This window comes from Pelodiscus sinensis, chromosome 10 (assembly GCF_049634645.1).
Source record: "Pelodiscus sinensis isolate JC-2024 chromosome 10, ASM4963464v1, whole genome shotgun sequence".
NCBI classification, from domain to species: Eukaryota; Metazoa; Chordata; order Testudines; family Trionychidae; genus Pelodiscus; species Pelodiscus sinensis.
In genome coordinates, this window is record NC_134720.1 from 41,900,179 (window position 1) to 41,924,007 (window position 23,829).

General features: G+C 40.8%; 1 protein-coding gene across 15 annotated transcripts in view; it reads left to right on the forward strand.

Moving 5' to 3' along the window:
* Positions 1 to 23,829, forward strand: part of NAALADL2 (N-acetylated alpha-linked acidic dipeptidase like 2) — a 978,641-nt gene that overhangs the window by 250,187 nt on the left and 704,625 nt on the right. For 7 of the 15 annotated variants that reach the window (XM_075937996.1, XM_075937990.1, XM_075937992.1 and 4 more), the window contains one exon: positions 10,091 to 10,182. The exons of 1 other annotated variant lie outside the window; for it this stretch is intronic. The gene's annotated coding sequence lies outside the window, so the exon portion shown is untranslated. Of the gene's footprint in view, positions 1 to 10,090; positions 10,183 to 14,629; positions 14,746 to 22,156; positions 22,256 to 23,829 lie in introns of all 15 variants that reach the window. 7 more of the 15 variants (XM_075937998.1, XM_075937987.1, XM_075937997.1 and 4 more) reach the window with 3 other exon arrangements.

The window sequence follows — 23,829 nt, forward strand, 5'->3', positions numbered from 1 at the left end:
AAGCATTTCAGAATTCATAGCCATGTATATTCAGAAGTACATAAGATAAACACTATTTTATGAAATCAACTGTTACTGACTATTAAAAACCTCCTTTAAAGCCTACCCCAGCTGCACAGCTCCATGGCTAGCTTATCTAATAGCCCTTGTGTTTGGCTGTTCAAATTCAGCAAACTATCAGTCAACCCAGCCATCCACTCTGGCAGCTTTCCCCACCACCGTCACTTCAGATATTATGCAGTACTCAATATGCAACTATAATCATGGAGTCAAGTATCAGAGGGGTAGCCATGTTAGTCTGAATCTTCAAAAACGGCAAGGAGTCCTGTGGCACCTTATAGACTAACTGAAGTGTTGGAGCATAAGCTTTCGTGGGCAGAGACCCCCTTCATCAGATGCCTGGGGATGTTTTTGTCAATTAGATCCACTCCAGTGAGTTAAAATGTCCATACCACTTTGATTTACCAGAAACAAATTCAACAGCATTCTGCTGCTGCTAGTTGAATCTTTCCTTAATATTGACAAGGTGGGAAGTGAAGGAAATCATGATGCAGGAGAGCAAGGCTAGGGTGGGTCCCCCAGAATCACATTTGGCATTTCAGTATTGCCTGTAGTAATATACTGGCTGGAAGAGAATGTCCCTGTTTGGAGCTTTTTGAAAAGTCCTGCAATATATAAGCATCATACATGTTTCCTGACCAGCCCACATTGCTATCAGAGATACATCCCTGGTGATCCACTAATCCAGTGGTCCCCAACCATTTGAGGTTGTCGGGCACCAGGGGGCATGGCCGTTCGCCCGCCGGGCGCCAGGGGGCGGGGACACTTGCGCGCCCGGGGGCGGCGCTCCCTCCACCAAGCGCTGCGCGCCCAGGGCCGGAGCTCCCCCCCGCAAGCGCCACACGCCCGGGGCCGGCGCTCTCCCCCGCGAGCGCCGCGCGCCCGGGACCGGCGCTCCCCTCGCAAGCGCCACGTGCCCGGGGCCAGGCCAGCCCCAAGCACCTGGCGGGCGCATGGTGCCCGTGGGCACCGTGTTGGGGACCACGGCACTAATCTTTCCATAACCACAGAAAAGTAGCCCTTTCTGTTGCTTTTATTGTCTTGCACGGTGGGTTGGCACCAGTGCTTCTTTGTGATGGTATGGCCCAGGATGGCTTATCGTCACCTATTTTCCCAGCACATAGGAAAGGAATGTCATTTTTCCCCACGCGTACCAGCATCTTGGCGCTGCTTGTCTCCTGACAGAAGCCTGCTCGGGACATGAGGCGTTTTAGTTTTCTGGCTCCCAGCGCGATGTTTTGGCTATTAAAGTGGCTGCGACCACATTTTTTTCAACAAGTTTGAGTCTAGAGTACCGGCACCTTTTTTCTTACAAAAAAAAAAAAAAGCACTGGCTGGCACCTAAATAGGAATGTACGTGTCTGTGTGAATCTGTGCATCTATTGCCCCACTGCAGTTTGGGAACTCCATTGCCGCAAATCCATTCAGTATTTCCTGAATGTTACTGTGAGTGTCAGTCCAATATGCAGGCAATGTTTAATGGCCTCACTTGCTTGGCTGACAACAGCTGTCACTGTGGATTTTCCAGCTCCAAAGTGGTAGCCCACTGACCAATGACAATATGGTGGTGCACGTTTCCAGAGCATGACTGACAATGAAAAAGTGAGTGACTATGCTGCTCTCATGTTGGTGTCCCTGTGGAAGGCCAGGATAAGCTGTGCACACAGCCCAAGAAATGTGACATTTCATATCTGAAAATTCTGCTGCCCTTGCTTTTTGTCCCAAAGCAGCATGATGATGCAAGCCCACCAGTCAGTGCTCATTGCTCGCACAATGCGGAACTGCTCCATGAATGCCAGCAGCAACCTGGCATTGTTTTTTTGCTGTGTCTGTCATTGTCCTCATCTCAATTCTGATTGAAGCACTACTCTTTTAAACTGTGCAAATACTGGAGAAGCCTGTACCCTGTTAGCAACACACACAAGAGAATTGTGCTCAGTTCTTCCGGCTCCACTCTCCTGTTAGAGAAATGGGGGACATTGAAAAGTGCAGCAATGGACTGTAGAATTTTAAAAAGTTCAGAAGAATTATGAGAAGTGAAAAATATTGTGGAATGTAGAAGATGGCATCATGGGTATTAGATCAATAACTCCTAGAAATCCAAAAGTGACTTGCTACTATCACTCAAAGTATTGTGGAATGCCTCAAAAGGCACCCCATTGGATGGCAGGGGATGCAAAAAACCTACAATGCTTTTACATTCATGCTACACAGACTCACACAAGCAGCCAAGTCTGCATGTACCTGAGCAATATACAGATTCAGTGGCTGTATGCTGATGTAGTTTGTCAGCTGAACTTTGTTGTGTAGACACGGGCTAAGATCTGAGACTAGGTTTTGGCTGAGCTCTAACCATTTATAAGGAAGAGTGTGGTTCTGCACACTACTGCAGACAACCCACTCATAGCCAAATCTGCACATTGCAAATATTTGCTTGTCCAACAGAGGTATCTTTAGTAGCAGCTTTGCATCCCTGATCACACCTAGGCATCAGCAGTAAACTGCCTGCTCCAACTGTTTGGTAATCAGTAATCTTACTGTGTGAAACAGCATGCAGAGGTGCTAGAGAGAGCTGCTAGGGTGATAGGTGAGCAAGGCAGAGTTGCATATAACTTGTGCATTTGTGGCACATTGTCTTTAGCACTTAAGCTCTAAAAAACCAGTGAATATCAGAGACAGCTTTAGGCAATCCTAGAGGAATACAGTTCACAGCATCAGAACACATTTTGTCTGTGAATGCACAGATTGCACAGTGTGTTTTTAAAAGAAAGCTTAATATTGGAAGATTCCAAAGATCTTGCTACTAGACCCCTCAAGTGTTGTAAAATGTTACTCCTGCCAGAAGTCGTAATGTATCATCCTTCACTTTGCTGTTTATTTTATGCTCATCATATTACTTCTGGGCGAAGGATCTCCAAGACAAAGAAATGTGCTCTAATAAACTTAATGATTTTATTAGTAGTGAAATTATCTAAATCAGATGCAAAGCACCTATTAAGTATCCGTGAAATCAGATGAAAAACCAAACCTAGAGTGAATATTGTTGAATCCCATTGCACTGTTTAAAACTCTCAGGTCTGATATTTTCCCAATTTTCTGATATTTTGGTCCTAACCAAAACTGGGGCCTCCTGGTATTAGACTTTGTTTCAACACCCAATAGAAGAATACCTCTGCCCCCAAAAGCTTACTGTCTACAGTCAAAATCTTCAGAGGAGTAGCTGAGTTAGTCTGTAATTGGGAAACGAATAGTTTATCAGCACCTTAAAGACTAACAAAACATGTAGATGGCATTATGAGCTTTCGTGGGTATAACACATTTCTTCTTCTGAATTCTCCATTCATCTGAAGTTGGTTATACCCACAAAAGCTCATAATGCCATCTACATATTTTGTTAGTCTTTAAGGTGCTGCTAGACAATTTGTTGTTTAAGTGTCTACTGCCAATTGGAAAGTAGAATTATTTTTCACTGGCAAGAAATTTCAAATGAAAAATCTTAGAGTATACTTGTCAATTGGGTTTCCTAGTGGAGGTTTGGAATAAAAAGTTCTTTTTCAGAGTTTCCTGGAGGAAATAAAAGGGTTTTTTTTTTGTTTTGTTTTGTTTTTTTTGGCAGAAAGGATATTTTGGTTTTCTCTAAGGCTAAGCTGTATTTGTCAACAGAAAAACCTATTGAAATCAAACTACAAACCAGTTCTTCTACAATGAGAACAAACAAGGTAGAGAATGCCCTATGCACTAAGCCACTATTTCTCAAAGCTGTGACTTCCCACAGCTCCCCTTGGCTGGAAATGATGAACCCAGAGCCAAGGGGAGCCACGACGCTCCATGGCTACAGACTCTTTAGGTAAACAAAGCGGTGCAGGTCCACTACCAGCTTTCCTAACGTGGGCCCACGGAATACTTTGAGAAACACTGAATTAGACCATGTAGCATCAAGCTACCATCTCAAACTGTGGGATGTCCTTTTTTTATTAATAACTCATAAGCACCTTTCATTAGGGATCGCTTAAACTTTCCATAAGATGAATTAAATATGTCTGAGTAACTTTGGAGGTTATGTAGAGCTGTTCCTATTTAAAAAATGTAAAAACTGAAATAGAGTGCTCAAGTGACTTGTCGAAGTACAGAATGAGTCTATGCACTATTGAAAGGGGATAAAATCTTATCCTGTTCTCAGTCGAAGGGACCGTGGACTTTACAATTCATCTTTCATCCTGTTAATTCTTTTAGTTTTATTGTAAATCTTAGCCCATTGGTCCTTCAGGCACTTAAGCTTATGAATATATTTACTGATCCGAGTATTTCTATTGACCTAAGTAAGACTACTCACACAAGCAAAGTTATACACATGGTTAATCCTTTGTAGAATGGGGATTTAGTTTCTTTTGACTTTTGTCATAGGCTGCTTGAAGCTAATTGTTTTCTATTTCTTCTAAGCAGATTCTATGACTCTGTGTATTCAGGAAAATTATTTAGAACATGCTGGTATTTAATAGTTGGTTAGAATCAGTTTGCTTACAAAAATGTGTATCGTAACTGACTAGCATCGTAATGTGGTGGCTGTTCTCCTTTGATGTGAGTGTGTAAGCCCATTACCGTTAATACCTCTTTTGGAATTCCTGCCTCAGATTTCTAATATCTACTATTAATGTCCAAACCCCTAACCTCTTATGATATATTCATAATGTGACTCTCTATAGGACTTAGCAGTGAGGTGGATTTAATCTTATAATTCATCTTTTAAGCAATAAAACTGTAGGACAGATAAACTGTTTCGCTAAGGCGAACCTTTTATTTGAGCAAGCACACCTATTTATGGCCCAGGGAAAGGGATGTTTTACTATCAAGCCAATATAAGTAATGAGTGTAATATGCACCACTATAGACATGATCATTTCAAAGTCTCTTATATTTTAAGAAAAAAAGTACAATATGTGTTTGTGGCTGTCAAGGAATTTATTTTTTCCCCAAATGAAATAATCATTGGCTTCATCATTTTACATTTCTGCTGCTTTGATATATGTCACCTTAATTGTCTTTCTGTCATAAGGGTTCATGATCTTTGAAGTGCAAAATATGGCTTAATGGTGGGAGCGATGCAGTTTTCTTTCTCTTTTTCAAGGCAGCAGTATTTTGTTATATTGTCTGGTTTGCCAGACTGAGTCACTTGTAGTGAAGGTGCGCTATGACTGACAGGATATTTGACTTTCTGCTGTTTCACTTGGCTATTTCATCTTTGGCTTTTGCAGTGCAAAGCAAAAGCTATGCTAGCTAAAGAGAAAGGATGGGTCATTGGTTAGGGGGCTGGCCTGGAGCTCTGTGTTCAGTTCCTTCGTTCCTTACAGGCCTCTGGTTTAAACTTCCTTTCTTAGTGCTCCAGCTGTCAAATGCCCCATCTTCCAGGGGCTGTTAAAATTGGCCCTCAGTGCTCCTATGAAATTTGAAGCTTTGGTTCTCTTATTTAAAATCAATTTTCAGGTTGACTTTTTTAATTCAGTCCTAGCATATCTAAAGAGCTTCATCCTTTATCTATTCTCTTTTTTCCCCAATGGGCAGGGGATTTGCTTCAAGTGTGACTGTGAAACCTAATCATTGTGTTATATCAATACAAATTGTACAAATTGTAGTTTTCATGGGCCCATATTGCAGTCCTACCATTTTACTGCATTGTTTATTTCTCTGGCTTGCTGCTGTTTGAAACCTTTGCAATTAAAATTGAACATTTCTGATAGTTTTATGGATTCCCAATGTGAATTTCAATGGCGGAATTTGGAAAGAGGAAAGACTGCCCTTCTTTCTAATACCATCTCTTATTACCAGCAGGCTACTGTGTTTTCCATGGATTACAATAGGCACCTCTCAGTTACTATTGATTCTTCTTTCTAATTTAACACACATTACTCTGCCAGTGATTGTGTAGCAGCAGCAGGATTACTTTGTTATCTGTAGTGTCTTTGTATAAATTTACAGTTAGTACATCACTACCAAGATCCTACAGGAGAAGTAGCAGCTCTATTAACTGCCTTCTCACTACTGAGTTAGACATTTTGCTTTTGTGTGTGATGTTTGTGAGAAACAAACACATACTCTTGTATTTCACATGAAGGTATGGGGTTGGTGGGGTTTTTTTGTTGTTTTTTTTTTAATGCACTGATCATGACAAAGTTGGCCAGTGGAGGAGTATAGAATCCCACATCCCAGAGAACTGGAATGTGAGAGGAGGTTGCTGAGATACTTTTAATTAATTTGAAAATTGAATGTGTGAAATATTTGAGGGAATATATAGTAACCAGAGCGGGCTGTAGAATTGGAGTGAAATTTGTATTGCTGATGTGCTACATTACATAAGAAATGCTATTTTTAACAAAACAAGACGTAATAAAAAAATGAATCCAGCAAAAGGGATTGCAGTGTTTTATACCCTGAAAAATGGTCTATGAAATAAATAGAGACAGTTTGACCTATAGTGTGAATGTCTGGATGTCTGCACAACTTTGGTTTCCTCTCTCATGTATTAAATAAGACTCATCTTGCTTTTATGGGGAAAATGCTTCAACAAAATGTGGTTGGTTGGTTTTGTTTTGGTGGGCAAGTAGATTTTCATCCTGCAAGTCTGTATGTACTGTATTATGCAGCAGGGGATGCTAAATTGCTGTGGTCCAGCAAAAATGAAAGGGAATGTTACCGACCATGTGCAATAAAAATAAAGTATCAGGCATGGTCTTCTGCTTGGAGTGACAGGAAGTCTCAAGTACCCAAGGTACCTTCTTCCCATTTTGGAACTTTGCAGTGTAAGAAAATGCAATACATGGCAATGAATTGGCACAGACATAAAATACAGTCCACTTCATCGTTAAGATTCCCTTCTCCAGCCTTGATTTTCTTGCTAGACCAGAGTAGCTTGATGATCACACAGCAGCTGTCATTAGTGCAAGATAGCAGTTGTTGTACTTCCAGACCTAGTAGTTGTGCTTAGAAATATAACACTGCTTACCTGTACTATGCACATCAAATTGTTAATCTGTGTTTCACTGTTTCAAGGCACCAAGATTACATACAGTGGATTAGTTTAACACTAATGATGATACAGCTCTTTACAGCTATAGATCTCAGAGTACTTTACAACAGTATATAACCAGTGTTATCCTTATTTCACTGTTGGGAAATAAAAGGAACTGAGAGATTGCCCATCTTTTAGCAGAGCTAAATATAAATAACAGAGCTAGGAATGGAACCTATCTCTTTGCTTTTTAGTTCAGGGACTATGTATTAGATCATTCTATGCAGGTTTTTTTTTTTTAATAAAGATAGTTTGCATTTAAACAAACAGAGGTTTCACGCTGTCACAAGCAGTAGCAAAGCCTTTATAATATCTCTTGTGTTGGATTTAGGATATCAAGGAAAGAACATATTTAGAAATATAAACAAAATATTGTCACAATAAATTGATGGCCAGAAAGGATGTTGGTGATCATTTAGTCTGACTTCCTGCAGAACACAGGCCCTAGACCGTCCACAAAATAATCTCACAGAGCAAATCTTTTTAAAACATCCATGTTGGAGAATACACCAGTAACCCAGTGTCCTCCTCACTGTAAAAAATGTAGCCTTATTTCCAGTCTGAATCTGTATCACTTCATCTTCTAGCCCAGAGTTTCCTAAACTACTGGTTCCCGCGGAACCGGGCTGTGGGAAAAATATACTGGGCCTCAGCATGCCTGGTGGCCGGCTTTAGGCTGATTCGGGCCCCGCACCGCTGAACCCAGAAGTGCCGGCGAGTTACAGAGCAGGGGGCCTTGCTCCAGCAATATGTGGAGCTGGGTCTCTCCCCCAGCTCTGCCTCGAGCGGGCCCGGCCTCGGCCTTGGCCCTGGCCCCCACGCGTTTCCTCCCACCCTGCCCCCAGAGCGTCCCTGCTGTGCACGGCTCCTCCTCACCGCCTGCTGCTGCCCATGCGTGGAGTTGCACGTGGGCAGGGAGGACGCCCGGGCGTGACGTGACATCATGGCCCGGGATTTTAAAACTCTTCGGAGGCACGTGGCGGGGCCACACTGGCTTCGGGTTCGGCCTCTGAGGCTTAAGCGCGGCCTCCGGCCCCGCAATGTGGAAGGAACAAGGTAGAGAACAGGCTTGGGCAGCAGCGGCGGCGGGGAGGAGAGGCGGCGGCGGGCTTGGAGGGGAGGAGGTGGCAGTGGCAGCGGCAGCGGGGGGGGTGGGGCTTGGACGGAGGGGGAGGGGTGGAAGGAGAAGGGGCTTGGGTGGGGAAGGCACCAAAGGACAGGGTGCAGGAGAGAGAGACAAATGCCAGGGGGCCAAGTGCTGACAATGAGGGAAAGGGCAGGAGGGGATGTGTCAGTGGGAGGGGGGACAGGGTGACGCTGGGAGAGGAGAGGAGAGGGTAAGAACATTGGAGGCTGGGGGAGGAGATGCTGGGAGAGGGCTTGAAAGAAGGGATGGGCATGAGGAAGGCCAGGATGGAGCAAGTCATATGTGAGGGCACAGAGGGGCAGCAGGGGAATGAGGCAGAGAGAGGTGAGGGGGTGGGTATTAGGGAAAAGGAGGGCAAAGGGGGCAGTAAGGGAAGGGAGAGGCACCAGGAAGGTGCAGGGCTAAGGGAAGGTGCTGGTGCCAGGGGATTCTGGGGTGAGGAGGAGGGGAGAGCTGGCCACTGGAAGCAGCACTGAATGGGGCTATCGGAGCAGGCTGGGGAGACTGGGGGGCCAGCGGAAGCAGGGTTGCCGAGGGGTCCGAGGTTGGGGGCAGGGAGCAGGCCGGGGAAGATGTGGGGTGGGGGGCAAGAGAAGAAGCGGCTGCCGGAAGGAAGGCTGGACGTGGGCAGTGGGGCTGGCCAAGGGAGATTGGGAGGAGAAGCGGGAGAGAACTAGCTGCCCGGGAGGGGGTTGGGGGAAGTGGGGCTGGCCAGAGGCGCAGCAAGGGGAGCAGTGGGGAGGAATGAATCGGCCTGCGGGGAGTGGGACTGACCCGGCCATATGTAGATCTTGGGGCGCTGCCCCCATTCCTCCCTCCCCCCGACAAAGCATGAGTTAGTCCAGCCTGGGATTCTATTGTCCTCCCCACATACACACCCCTCAAGTAGTTGCGAACTGTCTGGCTGCTAGACACACTCGTGCAGCCTGAGCACATTTACCAGCCAGGCAGTTCGAAACTACAAACTGATACATCTAGTAATAATACAACTTACCTAATGAGAAAATACCAGACATATTATATGTCTGGTATTTTCTCAGTTTGTTTTTTATGTGTGTATATTTTGGGGCTGCAAAAAGCAGTACTGAAAAAAAAGGGTTCCAACTAAAATAAAAAGTTTGGGAAACCCTTTCTGTCTGTCTTACAGTCCATTTATCCAATCCATAGTCCTTAACTTGCTGTCAAGAATATTGTGGGTGACCATATCAAAAGCTTTCCTAAAGCTGGCACTGGGGGTTTTGGGAGGACTGGAAACAACTTATTTGAATATTCAGTATTTGATTAATGAATATGCAAATATTCAAAAGTTCGTGAATGGATTTACTGGTCCCCCTGTCAAAAAGTTTGGGAACCCCTGTTCTAGCCATTCAATCTTGTTATACCTTTTCTCTGATAGATAGAAGAGCCTAATATCAAATGTTTGTTCTCCAGATAGTTACTAACAGACTGTTGTCAAGTAGGGTTACCAGGTGTCCAGTTTTGAACCAGACTGTCCAGTATTTGATCTTTCTGTTTGGGAAACAAACTGGGAAAATATAAATGTCCAATATTTTCTAAATAAGATTTAATGTAGATTGTGATGTAATGTCAAGTGTGTCCGGTATTTTTGTTGAAACCATCTGGCAACCCTATTGTCAAGTCACCTCATAACCTTCCCTTAGTTAAGCTAAATATATTGTGCATGTTGTCTGTCACTATAAGGCAGGTTTGTTTTCTAATCCTTTAATCATTCTCAGAGATGTTACCTGAACCTTCCAATTTTTTGGATTTCCTTTATGAAATTTTTTGTGAAATGTAATGTAAGATTTCTTCATTTCCAGGGCATTAATGAAGAGATCTGTACTCTAGACTAGAATTATGCCTTCCTGAAAAGGTGTCTGCAAATTGTGACCCTTGTTGTCTTGGCTTTAAGGTATGTGAAACAACATGTTGCTCTGCATCTAGCTTCTAATTGTTTTTTCAGTAACTGTTTACTTTAAAAGATGATGCAATCTGAAAATGCTACTTGCTTAAGAGACATTTTTGAAAATTCAGGATTCATTTAAATGAAGTTTTGGAAGAGGAGTTTTGGATACTATAGGCCACACAAATTAGTGGCATAAAGTTTTGCCATTGTGCTGAAGATGAAAATTTTATGAAAGATCACTTGAATTGAATGAAATATTTGCATTATTAAGGGAGCAGAAGATTAAATAGTTTTAAAACCATGTTGCAACTGCAATTCTCCCAAGCTTCTTAAATATAGAATCATAGAAATGCAGGTCTGGAAGGGACCTAGTCAGGTCATCTAGTCCATCTCCCCTACTTCTTCAGTGAGACAGGACTAAGTATTATCTAGAACATTTCTAATAGGTGCTTGAATACCCTGTTCTTAGAAACCTCCAGTGACAGATTTCCATAACCGCCTTAGGTAACTTCTTCCAGTGCTTAACTACCCTTACTGTTGGGAAATTTTTCCTAATATCGAACCTAAATCTCCCTTGCTTCAATGTAAGCTTCTTACTTCTTGCCCTGTCCTCTGTGCTTAAGGAGAAAAAATGATCACCCTCCTTTTTATAATGACCTTTTACATCCTTGAAGATGATCATGTCTCCTTTCAGTTTCTCTTCTCCAGACTAAAGAAGCCCAATGTTTAAATTATTCCTGATACACTATTTTCTATAGTTTATTTTGTTCTGCTCTGGACTTCTGTTTGCCCACATCTTTCCCAAAGTGAGGTGCCCAGAACTGGACACAGTACTTCAGTTAAGATCTTATCAGCACTCAGTAGAATAGAAGAATTATTTTCTGTGTCCTGCTTACAATATTGAAACAGTGTTGCTATGTTCTTAAAAATAAAGCAAAATTGACAGGACCACAATCACTTCAGATTGCTTTATCTGTTAAGTGTGTTTAAAACAAACTAAGCTTTGTTCTTGGGGTTTTTTATGGTGCAAAAAAGAGCAGAATGTTAAAAAATAGGGTAACAATTAAATATCTTCAGGGAAAGCAGGTTCTATCAGGTTGTGCATTTCATAGTTCATTTTTCTATCATTATTCACTCTCATTTCCAAATCTACTATATAAGCCCCAAAACATAAGTCAGTGGCCAAAGCAAAACTTCTAAACTCCCATATTTTACTGCTCGCTTGCATCATCAATACTAATGAAGAATGCATTGCAATTCAGACATTTAAACACTGCCATGGATGATAATCTTAATTTAAAAAAACAGGTTTGAAAAATCTAGTTGTATGTTAATTACATGGGCCTAATTAGGGGCACCTTGCTATTTTCAAAATAGTTTCAACTCTAGGGGATGTCTACACAGCAAAGTTATTTTGGAATAACAGCCGGAATAACTAACACTCCCATTTTCTTGCTGTGCATGACACAGTTAACCTTTCTGGGCTCTCTTTTAAAAGAGGCCAAGAGGGGCTAATTATAAATAGCTACATTGGTCAAGTGCTTTGGGATTCTTTAGTAAGAGTTGTGGTGCAAGTGCAACATCATGTGGTTGCTTGCTTTAAGTAAATAGACTGATCCTGGTAAGAATTTTCAGTTCACCCAGGAGTAAAATAAAACTGGGCTGAAAGATTCAATGCTGACCTTTTCAAATGTATCTTGAGGCGTTCCTTAGAGCAATTCTGATAGCTTCAGCCAGTCAATATGCTTGTATTCCTTGTTCCCTAAGATCAGGAGACTGGGTGAGTTCCCAGCTTGAGATGGTGTAGCTAAAACATGGGAAATATAGTAGATACAAATATTATTTTTCATCTTCAACACGTTTTGAGTGCCACATAATTCATTCTATTTATGATTGTAAGTCCTATGCAAGCAGAAGTCTCAGTTTATCTCCATTTAGATATTTAGCTAATTAATGGTAATTCCCAGAATGGTCTTGGACTTAACCCTGTGCTTCAAAAATGTCTAAAAAGAGATTTTTCCTGAGTTTGCCATGTAATACTGATCCTTACCATTCCTTCATAAATACACAGAATTTTCAAGAATCCAATTATATTCTATAGGGGGTCTGGCAATGCAATATCTCTTACTTAATGTGCTTATCAGCCTTAAAGCAAAGCATCCATAAGGAATACAATGTGGGAGTTGACAACATGCTGTCGCCTTCTTTAAATAAACACTTGGCTTTTCTATCATCCCCCTTACATTTATAAAACAGCGTGCAAAGAAAAATGGGCAACATTTACACAATAAGATATTAAAATCCCATGCACAGGTAAGTCTTCAGCTGCTCTAGAGATGAACCAAACTGTTGCTGAATCTTCTGTTTATTCTTCTGGGCCTTCAGCATATCCCAGTTGCCAGGCAACTGTGATAATATTTTTAGGTATATGGTAACAGGCACAATACCTGCTTTAAAAAAAGTACAAAGATAATAAAAATGTGATATAAGATTACTTTTTATCAAAAGAAATGTCGTTTTGAATGGTAATGTCTAAAGTGCCTGAGTCAGACCACACAATACAGATAATTACTGTAGAGGGGGCTCGGTTAAAAGTCAGTCTTAATTAAAAAAGCCCTTGGTATACCTCTAAAATGTGTCATTATATTTAATTATTTGAATTATTCTAAGTTCTGTACAGGGCAGCTGTGGGAGGAAGAAATGTGTATACAACTCTTCCATTTTATGTAAAAAGTTGCGGGGAAAACAGTACAAGAACTTTGTACTTGAAGTTTACTGTTCTTCTTTAAATATACCTCCTGGGTATTTTTCCTGCATAAAATTTAAGATGTCCTGGATGAGGAGAAAACAGGTGATGTAAGATACATACATTGCAGGGAAACAACCCTAGAGAGGAACTAGATGAAAAGAGCTTCTTCACTTCTACAGTTCTATGACAACCATCTGAATTTATCACTGTATATACCTTAATCAGTGCACAACTCTAGCTTGTTTTTAGATAGGTGCATGTACTACGGCCATCCTTGTCATAAAACTGGCTTCTGCTCACATCTGTGTGTGTAACAATAGTACAAATCACAGAGTGTGTGGTCCCAGGGTTCCACATCACAGAGTTGATGGCACAAGAGCCCACATTTAGTTGCCAAGGAAGGAAGAAACAGAAAGGCTTTTAATGCCTGTTATTCTAACCTAGAGAAGTTAAAAGCTAAAGTAGGGAATCTTTTTGTCATTTCCAGAAGCCAGTTATAGGAGTTCTATTATCTTTTTCCACTAAGATCCTATTTCCAGCATGTATTTCACATATACAATTTATCTACATTTATATTGTTACATCAGACAATTGGAGGGATATACTGTGGGTGACTATTCATAATTTCTAAAACCTTCTATGGGAGATTCTGCAGCTGTTTCCCATTTATGTACAGAGGGGAGATCCACTGAAATCCAACAGGCTTTGCAAACTGAAGAATAATCATTTAGCATGATTTGAAAGAGAGAGAGAGAGAGACAGCTGCATCTCAGCTATTACTCTATGGTAACCACTGGTAAACCATGAATATTTAAATTGAAATCACAATATTTCCCTCAATATATTTTATTGAAAGTTCTAGTGTCATATGATTTCCCCATTATAAGTTCCTTTGAACTCCCTTTATCAGCAATTTTTAAAGTTTGTTTTTAAATTACCTTTTTATACACCTTTTCCCATGATAGAACTTTAAGTAAATATAGTTGTGCTTGCCATAAATAAGATATTCCCCAGCAGCTACCTACTTGTAATGTATGAACAACGGTGGTATTTCCCGGAGAGCTCAGATACTATATCCGTCACTAACTGTGGTGTGTTAAGCATGTGAACTGTAATTTTTTTCAGATAATGTAATGATCTCTCAGGGATGTTCCCCATTCAAAGAGCAAGTGCTCACGTCCCACTAATGCTAAAGGAAAGACAGGTCAGCCCAGCAAGTAATTGTGTGACTATGAGGTAGAACAATCAGTTACTACAGAAGGCTGGTGATCGGATACTGTTCTGCAGTCTCACCCTAAAGAGCTGAGCCTCTGCATGTTCATCAAGAGGAGAATTTACTAATTTTTAAACATTATTAAAAACCTGATCAGAGCCTGCTTCCTCAGCCAAAATTTCTAATTGACTTGATAAGACTCTAAGTAACGGCATGGCTCTGAATATCATGAGACAGGTCTGAACAGAAAACGGGGAGCCAAACAACTGTTGAGTTTTTGTGATGTTCAAAAATTGACTGTCACCTGGTCAGGGTTCTGAGACATGATCAAATATCTGTTACTAACAGGGGATGAATAGGGCCCATAGGTTAATCTGAGAATTAGGAAGAAGAGCCTACATTTTAATATTCAGCTGTTTAAAGTTTGGGAAAAGGTTAAATATATTTAACTTGCAAATTAGAGCTGGATTCTTGCCTCTTCTAATCTTCAGTTCCCATGAATGCCATGCCACTGCGATCCAAAGGCTTTACAAACTGAAGGATACTCATTTTGCATGATTTGAAAGAGTGGGAGAGACACAGCACACACACATATATTATGCTTAAGGTCAGTGCTCAGTATATGTGACATTGAGAATAGTTATCCTATAGAATATGGCTAAGTAAGAAGGAGCTTGCAAAATTATTAAGTCCCTTGTGCCATGACATAAGCCTGCAACATTTTGCCATAAAACATATAGCTAACTAAGCAATAATTATGAGGATTGGTTCAGACAGAAAAGATGCAGCCTGCTATATAATTGGGGAGAAAGTTGCACTATTTGGATTTGAATTTAGGACCAAGACACTGGGATTGAATGTTTTATTGTACTTGTCCCAGCAGTGGATTCAACAGCAATAAAAATAACAAATGATAATAGAGATAGCTGTGATTTTGAATGTATTCTAAGGCATTTGGACATTTTGGATAAACATTGCAAAAGGCCTAAGTCTAAGATCTTCAAATTGTTGCCTAACTCCTATTAATGTCCTTTGAGGATCAGGACTTGAAAATGGGACATGGGCATCTAACTCTCTTAAAGACTTTTTTAAATGTTTCTCATCTTCCATTAAAAATCCAATTCTACTATTGTGTGATAATCTTATCTTCTCCTATTTGTAATACTGTATCACTCAGAGCCGCAATGCTAGACTTCATGCCTGTCTCAGATGGATAGTTATGTTAGTCTGTAGCTGCAAAAACGACAGGGAATCCCGTGGCACCTTAAAGACTAACGTATGTATTAGGGCATACGCTTTTGTGGGTGAAAAACACTTTGTCAGATGCATCCAATGAAGTGGGTTTTACCCATGAAAGTTTATACCCAAATAAATCTGTTAGTCTTTAAGGTACCACAGGACCTGTTATTACACCTGTGTGAATAGATATGAATATAGTCTATATCCCAAAGAGTTTCATTTATATGATAATTTAAGACAAGATGCAGCAAGTATCCTCAAAAGCAATAGGAGCCTGTTTAGAGAATGAGACTAATAGTAACAAGGTACATTACATAGTCTAGCTGTGTGTATAATTAATCATCTGAATTAAAAGAAAAAAAACCCAGCATCTCCCTGAGTAGTCATTATTGTTTGGATGTAGGGTTTGTGATGGGTCTCAAGGAGAAATTTGAAGGAAATGAATATAGCACCATCATGAATTAATGCACGTTGAACCTCTCTAGACCAGCAACATCCATGGTACAACATAATTTTAGATAGCCAGATGTCCACTTATTACGGGTGTGGCCAAGTTTCCTGCAATCCCATAAAGTTTGTTTACAGCTACCACTTCTGGCTCTGTGTTCTGTGCTGTTATTTAGCCCTAATTTACCCCTAAATGTTTTCTAAGAGCCCAGTAAGCAGTGGAAGTGTTGATAATGCTGCTAGACAATATTGACCTTAAATCATTTGGCAAATTCTCTGGTTCAGCACAGATCTGAGTCTCAAGGGTCCGGACTAGAGAGGTTCAACCTGTAGTAGTAATAAGAGAAATAAACTTTCTCAACATTCATGGATGTTTGGGCTCACATTTTTGTTTTAAACCCACGTGTAATTAGTATGCCATGTATCAGTTGCATGCATTATACAGCGCTACTTTTATCTGTATTGTAGCCAGACTCCCTGCAGTGCTGAACAATGTAACATTTTTCCACACTGGATCACAAAATATATGCTGTTCAAAAGCACTAAAAAGGAGAGTGAGAATGTTTCCAAAGAAACACCAACAATATTGTCCTGGGGATAACAACCTATGGTGTAGACCTTCACTTACTTTCTAGTTTGCTACAAGGTATAAAACCATAATTAGTAACACTATACAACATTCTTAATATGACTCTGTGGTAATTGAACAAGCAACTGGCTGTTGTCAGCATTTCTTAATCTTAATTTTGTTTCTTGGGATTATAATAAAATGGTATTTCTCTAATGTCTTCAATATAATGGATTCCTGTTATCAAAAATATTTCTGGATCTGGTATTGTATCCTTGGAAACTAATGTAAGGCTTCTGTTAGTTGTTGTTTGATGAAACTGAACTTGACTATTTTGATCCAATATTGTGTGAATGAGAGTCCTACCCATATTACATATAAACACAGGAAGCAGGATTTTCAGAAACACATGAGGGATTTAGGAGTATGGGGATTGTGCTCCTAAACCCTTTAGGCATGCAGTAGAACTGACTTGCAGGGTACAGTGCCAGGAACAAGAACAATCCCACAGTGATGTGTTGGTGTTATCCACTGAGTTTGAGGGAGAATCTTTGGGGAAGCATTATCAAACCATCTGTGGTGCTGCTTCAGTCCAGTGGGTTGGAATTGCCAACAGCTATCTCTGGGCTAGGGATTCTCTGTTCACTGGATTTGTGAAGCATAGATTCAGAGCCCCCATTCCACTCTTCATGGCTTCTTCCAACATTGGCCTGTTTTGGAGCCCGCATGTTCCCTTCATGCAGGAGTATAAAGGAGTGGCCTCTTCATAAAGGCGTTCAATTTCACCTATCTGGAACTCAGTTATAGTAGAGTGAGTGCCAGATTACCTTGATGCACTGCTGTGCGAGAAGTGCAAATGTGGTGATGATAAACATCTACTTTTATCCAACCTTGATTGACATGGCTACAAGTTTCAGTGGGAGTTTAGACTGAGCAGGAACAGCAAAATTTGACACACAGAGAGACTGACTCAGGTGGGAGAGTGAAGATATAGCTTTATGGTTAATGAAGCATATTTTACCTGTCTTGTTTTGGTATGTATTTGCACATCCTTTTATGCTCTGCTGTAATGTGTGTATAGGAGATGGTGCCAGGTCTTCTAAGTGGTTTTATTTTTTATTTGGGTGCTAAGGAAAAAAATCTGTCTTCAACTCAGCAGTAGACATTCTCTAACTTAAATCAACTACCAGGGATGGGAACAACATTAGAGATTGGTGTCAGCATGGTGTAGCCTATCCTGGCCATACTGCTTTTCCCTAACTATGCTGGGAGCTGGGGAAAAGTGTGGTATGAGTGTTCAGATGTGATGCTTACAATATGGGAATGTCACACTTGCACTGGGTGATTTTTTTCCTAGGATATGCAATGCCATAACTTGAGTCTGACCTAGAGCAGTCAAAATCTGTATTCGAGACTCCACAATGCATCAGGAGCAAAAGTGTGAATGGGTTCCTGATTGTAAGCATCATGTTTAGTTCACTAGATTGGGCTACATTTCTATACTATAGCAATATAGTACTACATTATGCTGTAACAACCATACAGAGAGATAGGAATGAAATATACTCAAGACAACAAGACACAGCCTTTCCTTTGGCATGTGTGGTAACCATCCAACTAATGTAGCCAATTTTCTTGCATATAACTAGTACGTTTTATTTGCAAGCCAAAGCTGGCATGAGGTGCAGTATTGTTCTTACTGTTAATTGCATATTTAATTTTTTTCATACTGTATCGCTCAGGTATTTCTTTGCTGGGCTTTTTCTCATGGGACTTTACAGCATAGAGGATGTGCAAAGATTTGGCCAGGACAGCAAAGCATTGTATATGCTGTGAGCAGCATTTGATGGCATGCGAAGAATTCAGATTTCCTACCTTAATTTTGAACATATAGCTCATGTCTTAGGCTATGACTAGACAGCAGGGCTGTTTTTGGATACCGGATGTATCCTGAAATAGCAATTCCACATCTTTAAATGCGCCCATTATCTCAAAATATATTTTGAATTAGTGGAATGCACACTATTCCAGCATTCCTATAACCCTGGTTCCACAAAGGTTAGGGGATTTGTTGAAATAAGCTGTTTTGAAATAACCTTGAAATAAGCTACGCAATTTGCCCTTAGTGAAAAAATATTTTGTGTTGCTTTTAGCCATTGTGCTGTTTATTTTGCCTAACCTTCCGCCTTATCAGATACTGAGCCAGTTTACTGATTAAGGCACATGAGAAAAATGAAAGGTGGAAGGGGCACGTGTGATGAATTTGTAGATCTCCTTTCCAGTGTTGGTTTTGCATTTCAGACTTCTATAGAAATGTATTTCAACACAGTAGTGATTTAAGTAAATACAGAACAACTTGCTATGTGATTCTAAAATACAGTGCAGTGACTGGAAGTGGGAAAAGTTATGCCTAATTGCAAATTTCACAGGAATAGGAGAACTGTGCTCATCTAAAACTCAGCTTTTCTGTAGTTGAAGACAAAATAGGGTTGTGCCTTTGCTTCCACTGGAAAATATATATTGATTCATTTTAGGAGTTAATCACAGTATAGACTTTAATTCTAAAAGAAAAGCATGAAAAGATAATGTGAAGTGTTGCTCAATAGCAGAAAAATGGGCACCCCATCCCCATCTTCAGGGATGTGCATACTTATAAGTGTTTCTTAGCAAAGCTAAATGGAATGAATTCTGAAGTTCTTTGTAATCTAACAGTTTTGCAGTGGTAATTATTCTTTTAGCCAGGGGCTGCCTTTATTTGAAAAAAAAAATCTCTTATGCAGTTGGGTCACATTAATTTAATAATGTACGCACAAGTCAAGCCACAGATTCAGAAAAATCATGCCCTATCTGTAAGGTTTTGCTCCAGTGAATCACTGGGACCTAATTAAGTGTGGCACTCTGATGACAGAATTAACATCTGTAGTTTACGTAGGCCATCAATTAGCCAGTGTAGTATGATTCACATTTTTGTTGCTTTCTTTCAAAATGTTAGTAACATAGTAGATCAAAATAATGATCCTTAGATTCTCTTTCTTGCACCTCACATTTTTACCTAGATCAGATTAACCTTTTGTTCCCCCCCAAACATGGCATTTCTTTTTAATCACAGGTGTAATAAGCAATTTGAACTGAAAAGGAAAAGGGGGAGATGGTGAGTTCCAAATATAATGAAATGTGGCCTCTTATATAAATCAGTTGTGAGCAGGGAAAAAACACAAACTTTTAGCACTTGAATTAAAAGAGCAACTTCTGTGATAAATACCTTGGTTACAGGTGTCTGCTGTTTATGGATTTTTCTTCCTCATCTTGTTCCACTGAATTCAGTAACAAATCTCTGACTTCCATGTGTGCAAGTTCAGGACCTAGGCCAGTGCACTGTACAAACGTTTGGATTAACCTCCACAGATCCATTTGAGGAGCTTCAGGAGGTAGCCGAGTTAGTCTGTTACAGAAAAGAAAACAGCAAGCAAATGGTCTGGTATCACTTTATAGACTAACAAAACATGTAGATGGTATCGTGAGCTGTGGGCTGTGCCCACAAAAGCTCATGATACCATCTACATGTTTTGTTAGTCTATAAAGTGATACCAGACCATTTGCTTGATCCATTTGAGTTTGGCTTCCTTCTGACCATCTCTCTGAGATCTAGCATAGGCTCTTCCTTCTGGGAGAAGGATTTCCCTAACTACTTTTGAAGCCATGAAGTGAAGAAGGTAACTTTTAATGCAGAGTAGGGAGTTGCTGGACACAAGTCTTCTCTTGCTGGTGGTGAGTAATGAAGGGATCAGTATAAGCTCTGGCTGACACTGCCTCCTACAGGTTGAAAAAATAACTTCATGGTAGCTACACCATGGATTAATTTGGCCACTTCTGTTTAAACTGTCACACTCTGTGTGTATTCTAGACAGGCTTACAAGGAACTCAGAGCTCCTGCAGTCCTGGAATCTGAGAGAGATGCAGCATATCAAACAGTTTTGTTCCCATGACAACCTGATGTTTGTATCTCCTCAATAAACTGGTTGGTTGGTGAGAGATGAGGCATCGGTACCATATGGAAAGTCATTGACAAAATTTCTCACTACTACCAACCCACAGTAACTCACACAAGATATACATTTCCTGTTTAATGTTTATTGCCTCCCACATGGGTAGGTAACAGTACACCTTGTTTGCAATAAATCTGAACCAGCTACCTAGAGTGAGCAAAAAACAAATAGCAAATATCTTGGTGTTCTCTGTGATTCTCCATGTTTTGCAAAATTCACATTTTTAACATGATTTTGTTCCTCACTATCATGAATGACATTACACCATCATGGGAAATTTGGAGTCCAACAGTGGGCTATCGGGGAAAGCAAATAAGTGGAGAAAGACCCAGGATGCTTCTTATTGTATTTTATACAGTAAAAGTAGAATATAACTCAAAATATAGAGCTTCAGAAATACAGATGCAGTTACTCCAGAACATAGTAGTGCATTCCATTCCGGATGCTGGCACAAAATATACATAACTATCAACCAGTTTAGAGTGCCTAACCTGAGGTGTCATAGGCCTGATTTTTGAGGCCTGCTTTACAGCTGCCCTTGCTATTAGTGCTAACGGGTCTTGTGAGTACGTAACTTTTGTGTGAATCAGTTCCTTGAAATAGATTTATTTTTTACTTTCACTGGTGTAATTTCATTGACATCAATACAGTCACTTTGACTTTTGTATGCCACTGTATCTAACGGGAGGCCAGGCCCCTGGTGTCTCAGGTTGAGAACTCAAATTTAGTTCTCAACGTTAGGCTGAATCTTTAGGACTCAGTTAAAATTCCTAGTGCCAAAACTGTACTGTTGTGGGGAAAGGAAGGATTAGATGCCCTGCCAGAGTACGTTGGAGAGTACACTCATCCATGACCCTTGCTAAACAGCGACCCTTGCTAAACCAAGGTTTAGTTTGCAGATAGCCAAGCACTGGCCACTGATGGAGGCTAGTGGTGGGTGGATGGGTGTGTGTGTGTGTGTGTGTGTGTGTGTGATGAGCTTTTGTGGGGAAGAGATGATCTTTCTAGAAAGTTCAACACTGCTGGCAGTACTTCCTTCCCTGCATTTGAGGTATACTTGCTTGCCTTCTCTATTGGAAGATAATGAGCCAAAAGGTAATCCCTATGTCTATATCCACCTTTAATGTATTTAAGGTGAAGAGGCCTCTTTCACGCCCCTCATGCTTTACGTAAATTGGCTTATGAATATGCATAACTGGATGGCATGCTAGGCAAAATACATCATGCAATACCATCAAGTAGTCCCGTGGCTTAACAGATTTTTGACAGGACTACTCATTATGTTTTCAGAGACTAACATGGCCACCCCCTGAGACTTTAAACATGATATGTTACATGATGAAAAGTTAAAATTGTATATTTTTGCATACATCCTTTTTGTATGTGAAGTTAGAAATATGAAGTGTAGATCTGTTTGTAATTCTAAATGCACTAATGAGGGCCATTACTGATGCTCCGGAAACTTAATGTTTTGGTAGTCAAGGTAAGGATTTGTAAATGGTTTTGTTTTTCCTGTAAGCCCAGACTGTGGTTGGTCCTAGAAGGGCATGTGGCCAGGCCATCTGATGCTGGAACCCATTTTGGATCCGGTACTTTTCCTCTAAAAAATGAGAGAAATTTGAACTGAGCACAAAGAATTCCCACCTTGGACAAAAATGATATAAAGGGGGAACCAACCAATAGGGGAGTGACCATGAGATATCTATTTATTATCCAAGATACCTGCTGGAAACATCTGGACTGAACATGAGGAAGGTGTGGGCCCAAGTTAGGAGACCACCTAGCTTGTGAAAGAGAGAATTAGAACAACTGTTAAGGTAAGAATTTGCATGTAAGAAGTTTCTTAGGCCTTGTCTACACCAACCAGGAGTTTCATCTCGTAGGGATCAATTTAGTGGATCTAGTAAGGACGCACTAAATCGACCGCTGATCATACTGTTGTCAACTCAGTACACCACCGGGTCACCAAAACTAAGGGAAGTCAATGGGAGAGATTCTCCCATCTCACACACACTGTGGATGCCACAGCAAGTCAGACTAGGCTACTTTGACTCCAGCTACGCTATTCATGTAGAGGGAGTTGCATACCTTAGTTCAACTTTGCCCCCTAGTGTAGACCTAGTCTTGGTGTATTAGGATTAGCAGAAGTGTTTTGTTTTGTTTTTTTGTCTTAGAAACTTACTTTCGTTCATCTGTTATCACTTGCAATCACTTAAATCCTACTTTTTATCATTTAGAAAACACTGTTTATTATCAAGCCCAATATAAATAATTATTACCGGGGGGCAGGGAGGGGGAAGCAACCGCTGTACATAGCTCTCTTTCATTGATAAGGAGGGAAAACCTGTAAGCTTTCTCTGTATAAAACCTTCATTTTGGGATTTGGTCCTCTTTAGGGCTCAGTTCCTGGGTGCTGTCACCTAATAGCTGAGCCCTCCCAGAACTGAGTTGGTTCAGCGCTTGTGTTGCTTTGAAGGAGAGAGAAGGTGGTTACCTCAGATCTGTGCCTTGGCTGGGGAGACCAGAACTTCTGGCCCGGCAGGACAGGGTGCAGAGATGCCTCAGAGGGCAAGTTGGTAGGCTCAGTGGTGGGAGGGATAGCTCAGTGGTTTGAGCATTGGCCTGCTAAACCCAGGGTTGTGAGTTCAGACTTTGCAGAGGCCATTTAGGGATTTGGGGCAAAAATTTGTCAGGGATGGTACTTGGTCCTGCTGTGAAGGCAGGGGACTGGACCTGATGACCTATCAAGGTCCCTTCCAGTTCTAGGAGATAGGCAATCTCCATTATAAAAATTATAAAACCAACACATCATATAACAATTCCAAGCAAACCCCTGTCATATAGTCTATAATAGCCTCAACTTCACCTCTTATGTTGATACTATTAATAAAGCTTATCTTTCAGTATGGGGGCCAAGTGTCAATCAAAACCATCTTTTAGGCTGGCACGGAAGTATCCTGCCTAGCCTGGGAGCCATTTGCTAGCATAGATTATATCCTGTGGAGCAACAAACTTGGTATGTTCAGGAAAACTGCTACTGGTAGGAGTGCCTGTTACCATCAAGTAATATAGTATCACTGTTTAAATGTCACATTTGCTACTATGGAACAGAGAGGTATCTAGCAGTTGTCAACCCCTTCCAAAGGAAGAACTCTATTCACCTCATATATGCTTTATGGGGTACATTTCCAAAGGTTTCCTAAAAGAATTGGGAGTACAAGAGCTATTGACATGAAAATCTCCCCTTATAAAACACTTCCGTATTTTATACTAGCCACAACAGCTGGGCTTTTGCGAGGTCAGAATTCCTGTGGTTGCACATTATAGTGTTTTTAAGAAGCACTTTCTGTAGGAGAGAAAAGGGATGTAAGGAATAAAGGGGTAAAAATAG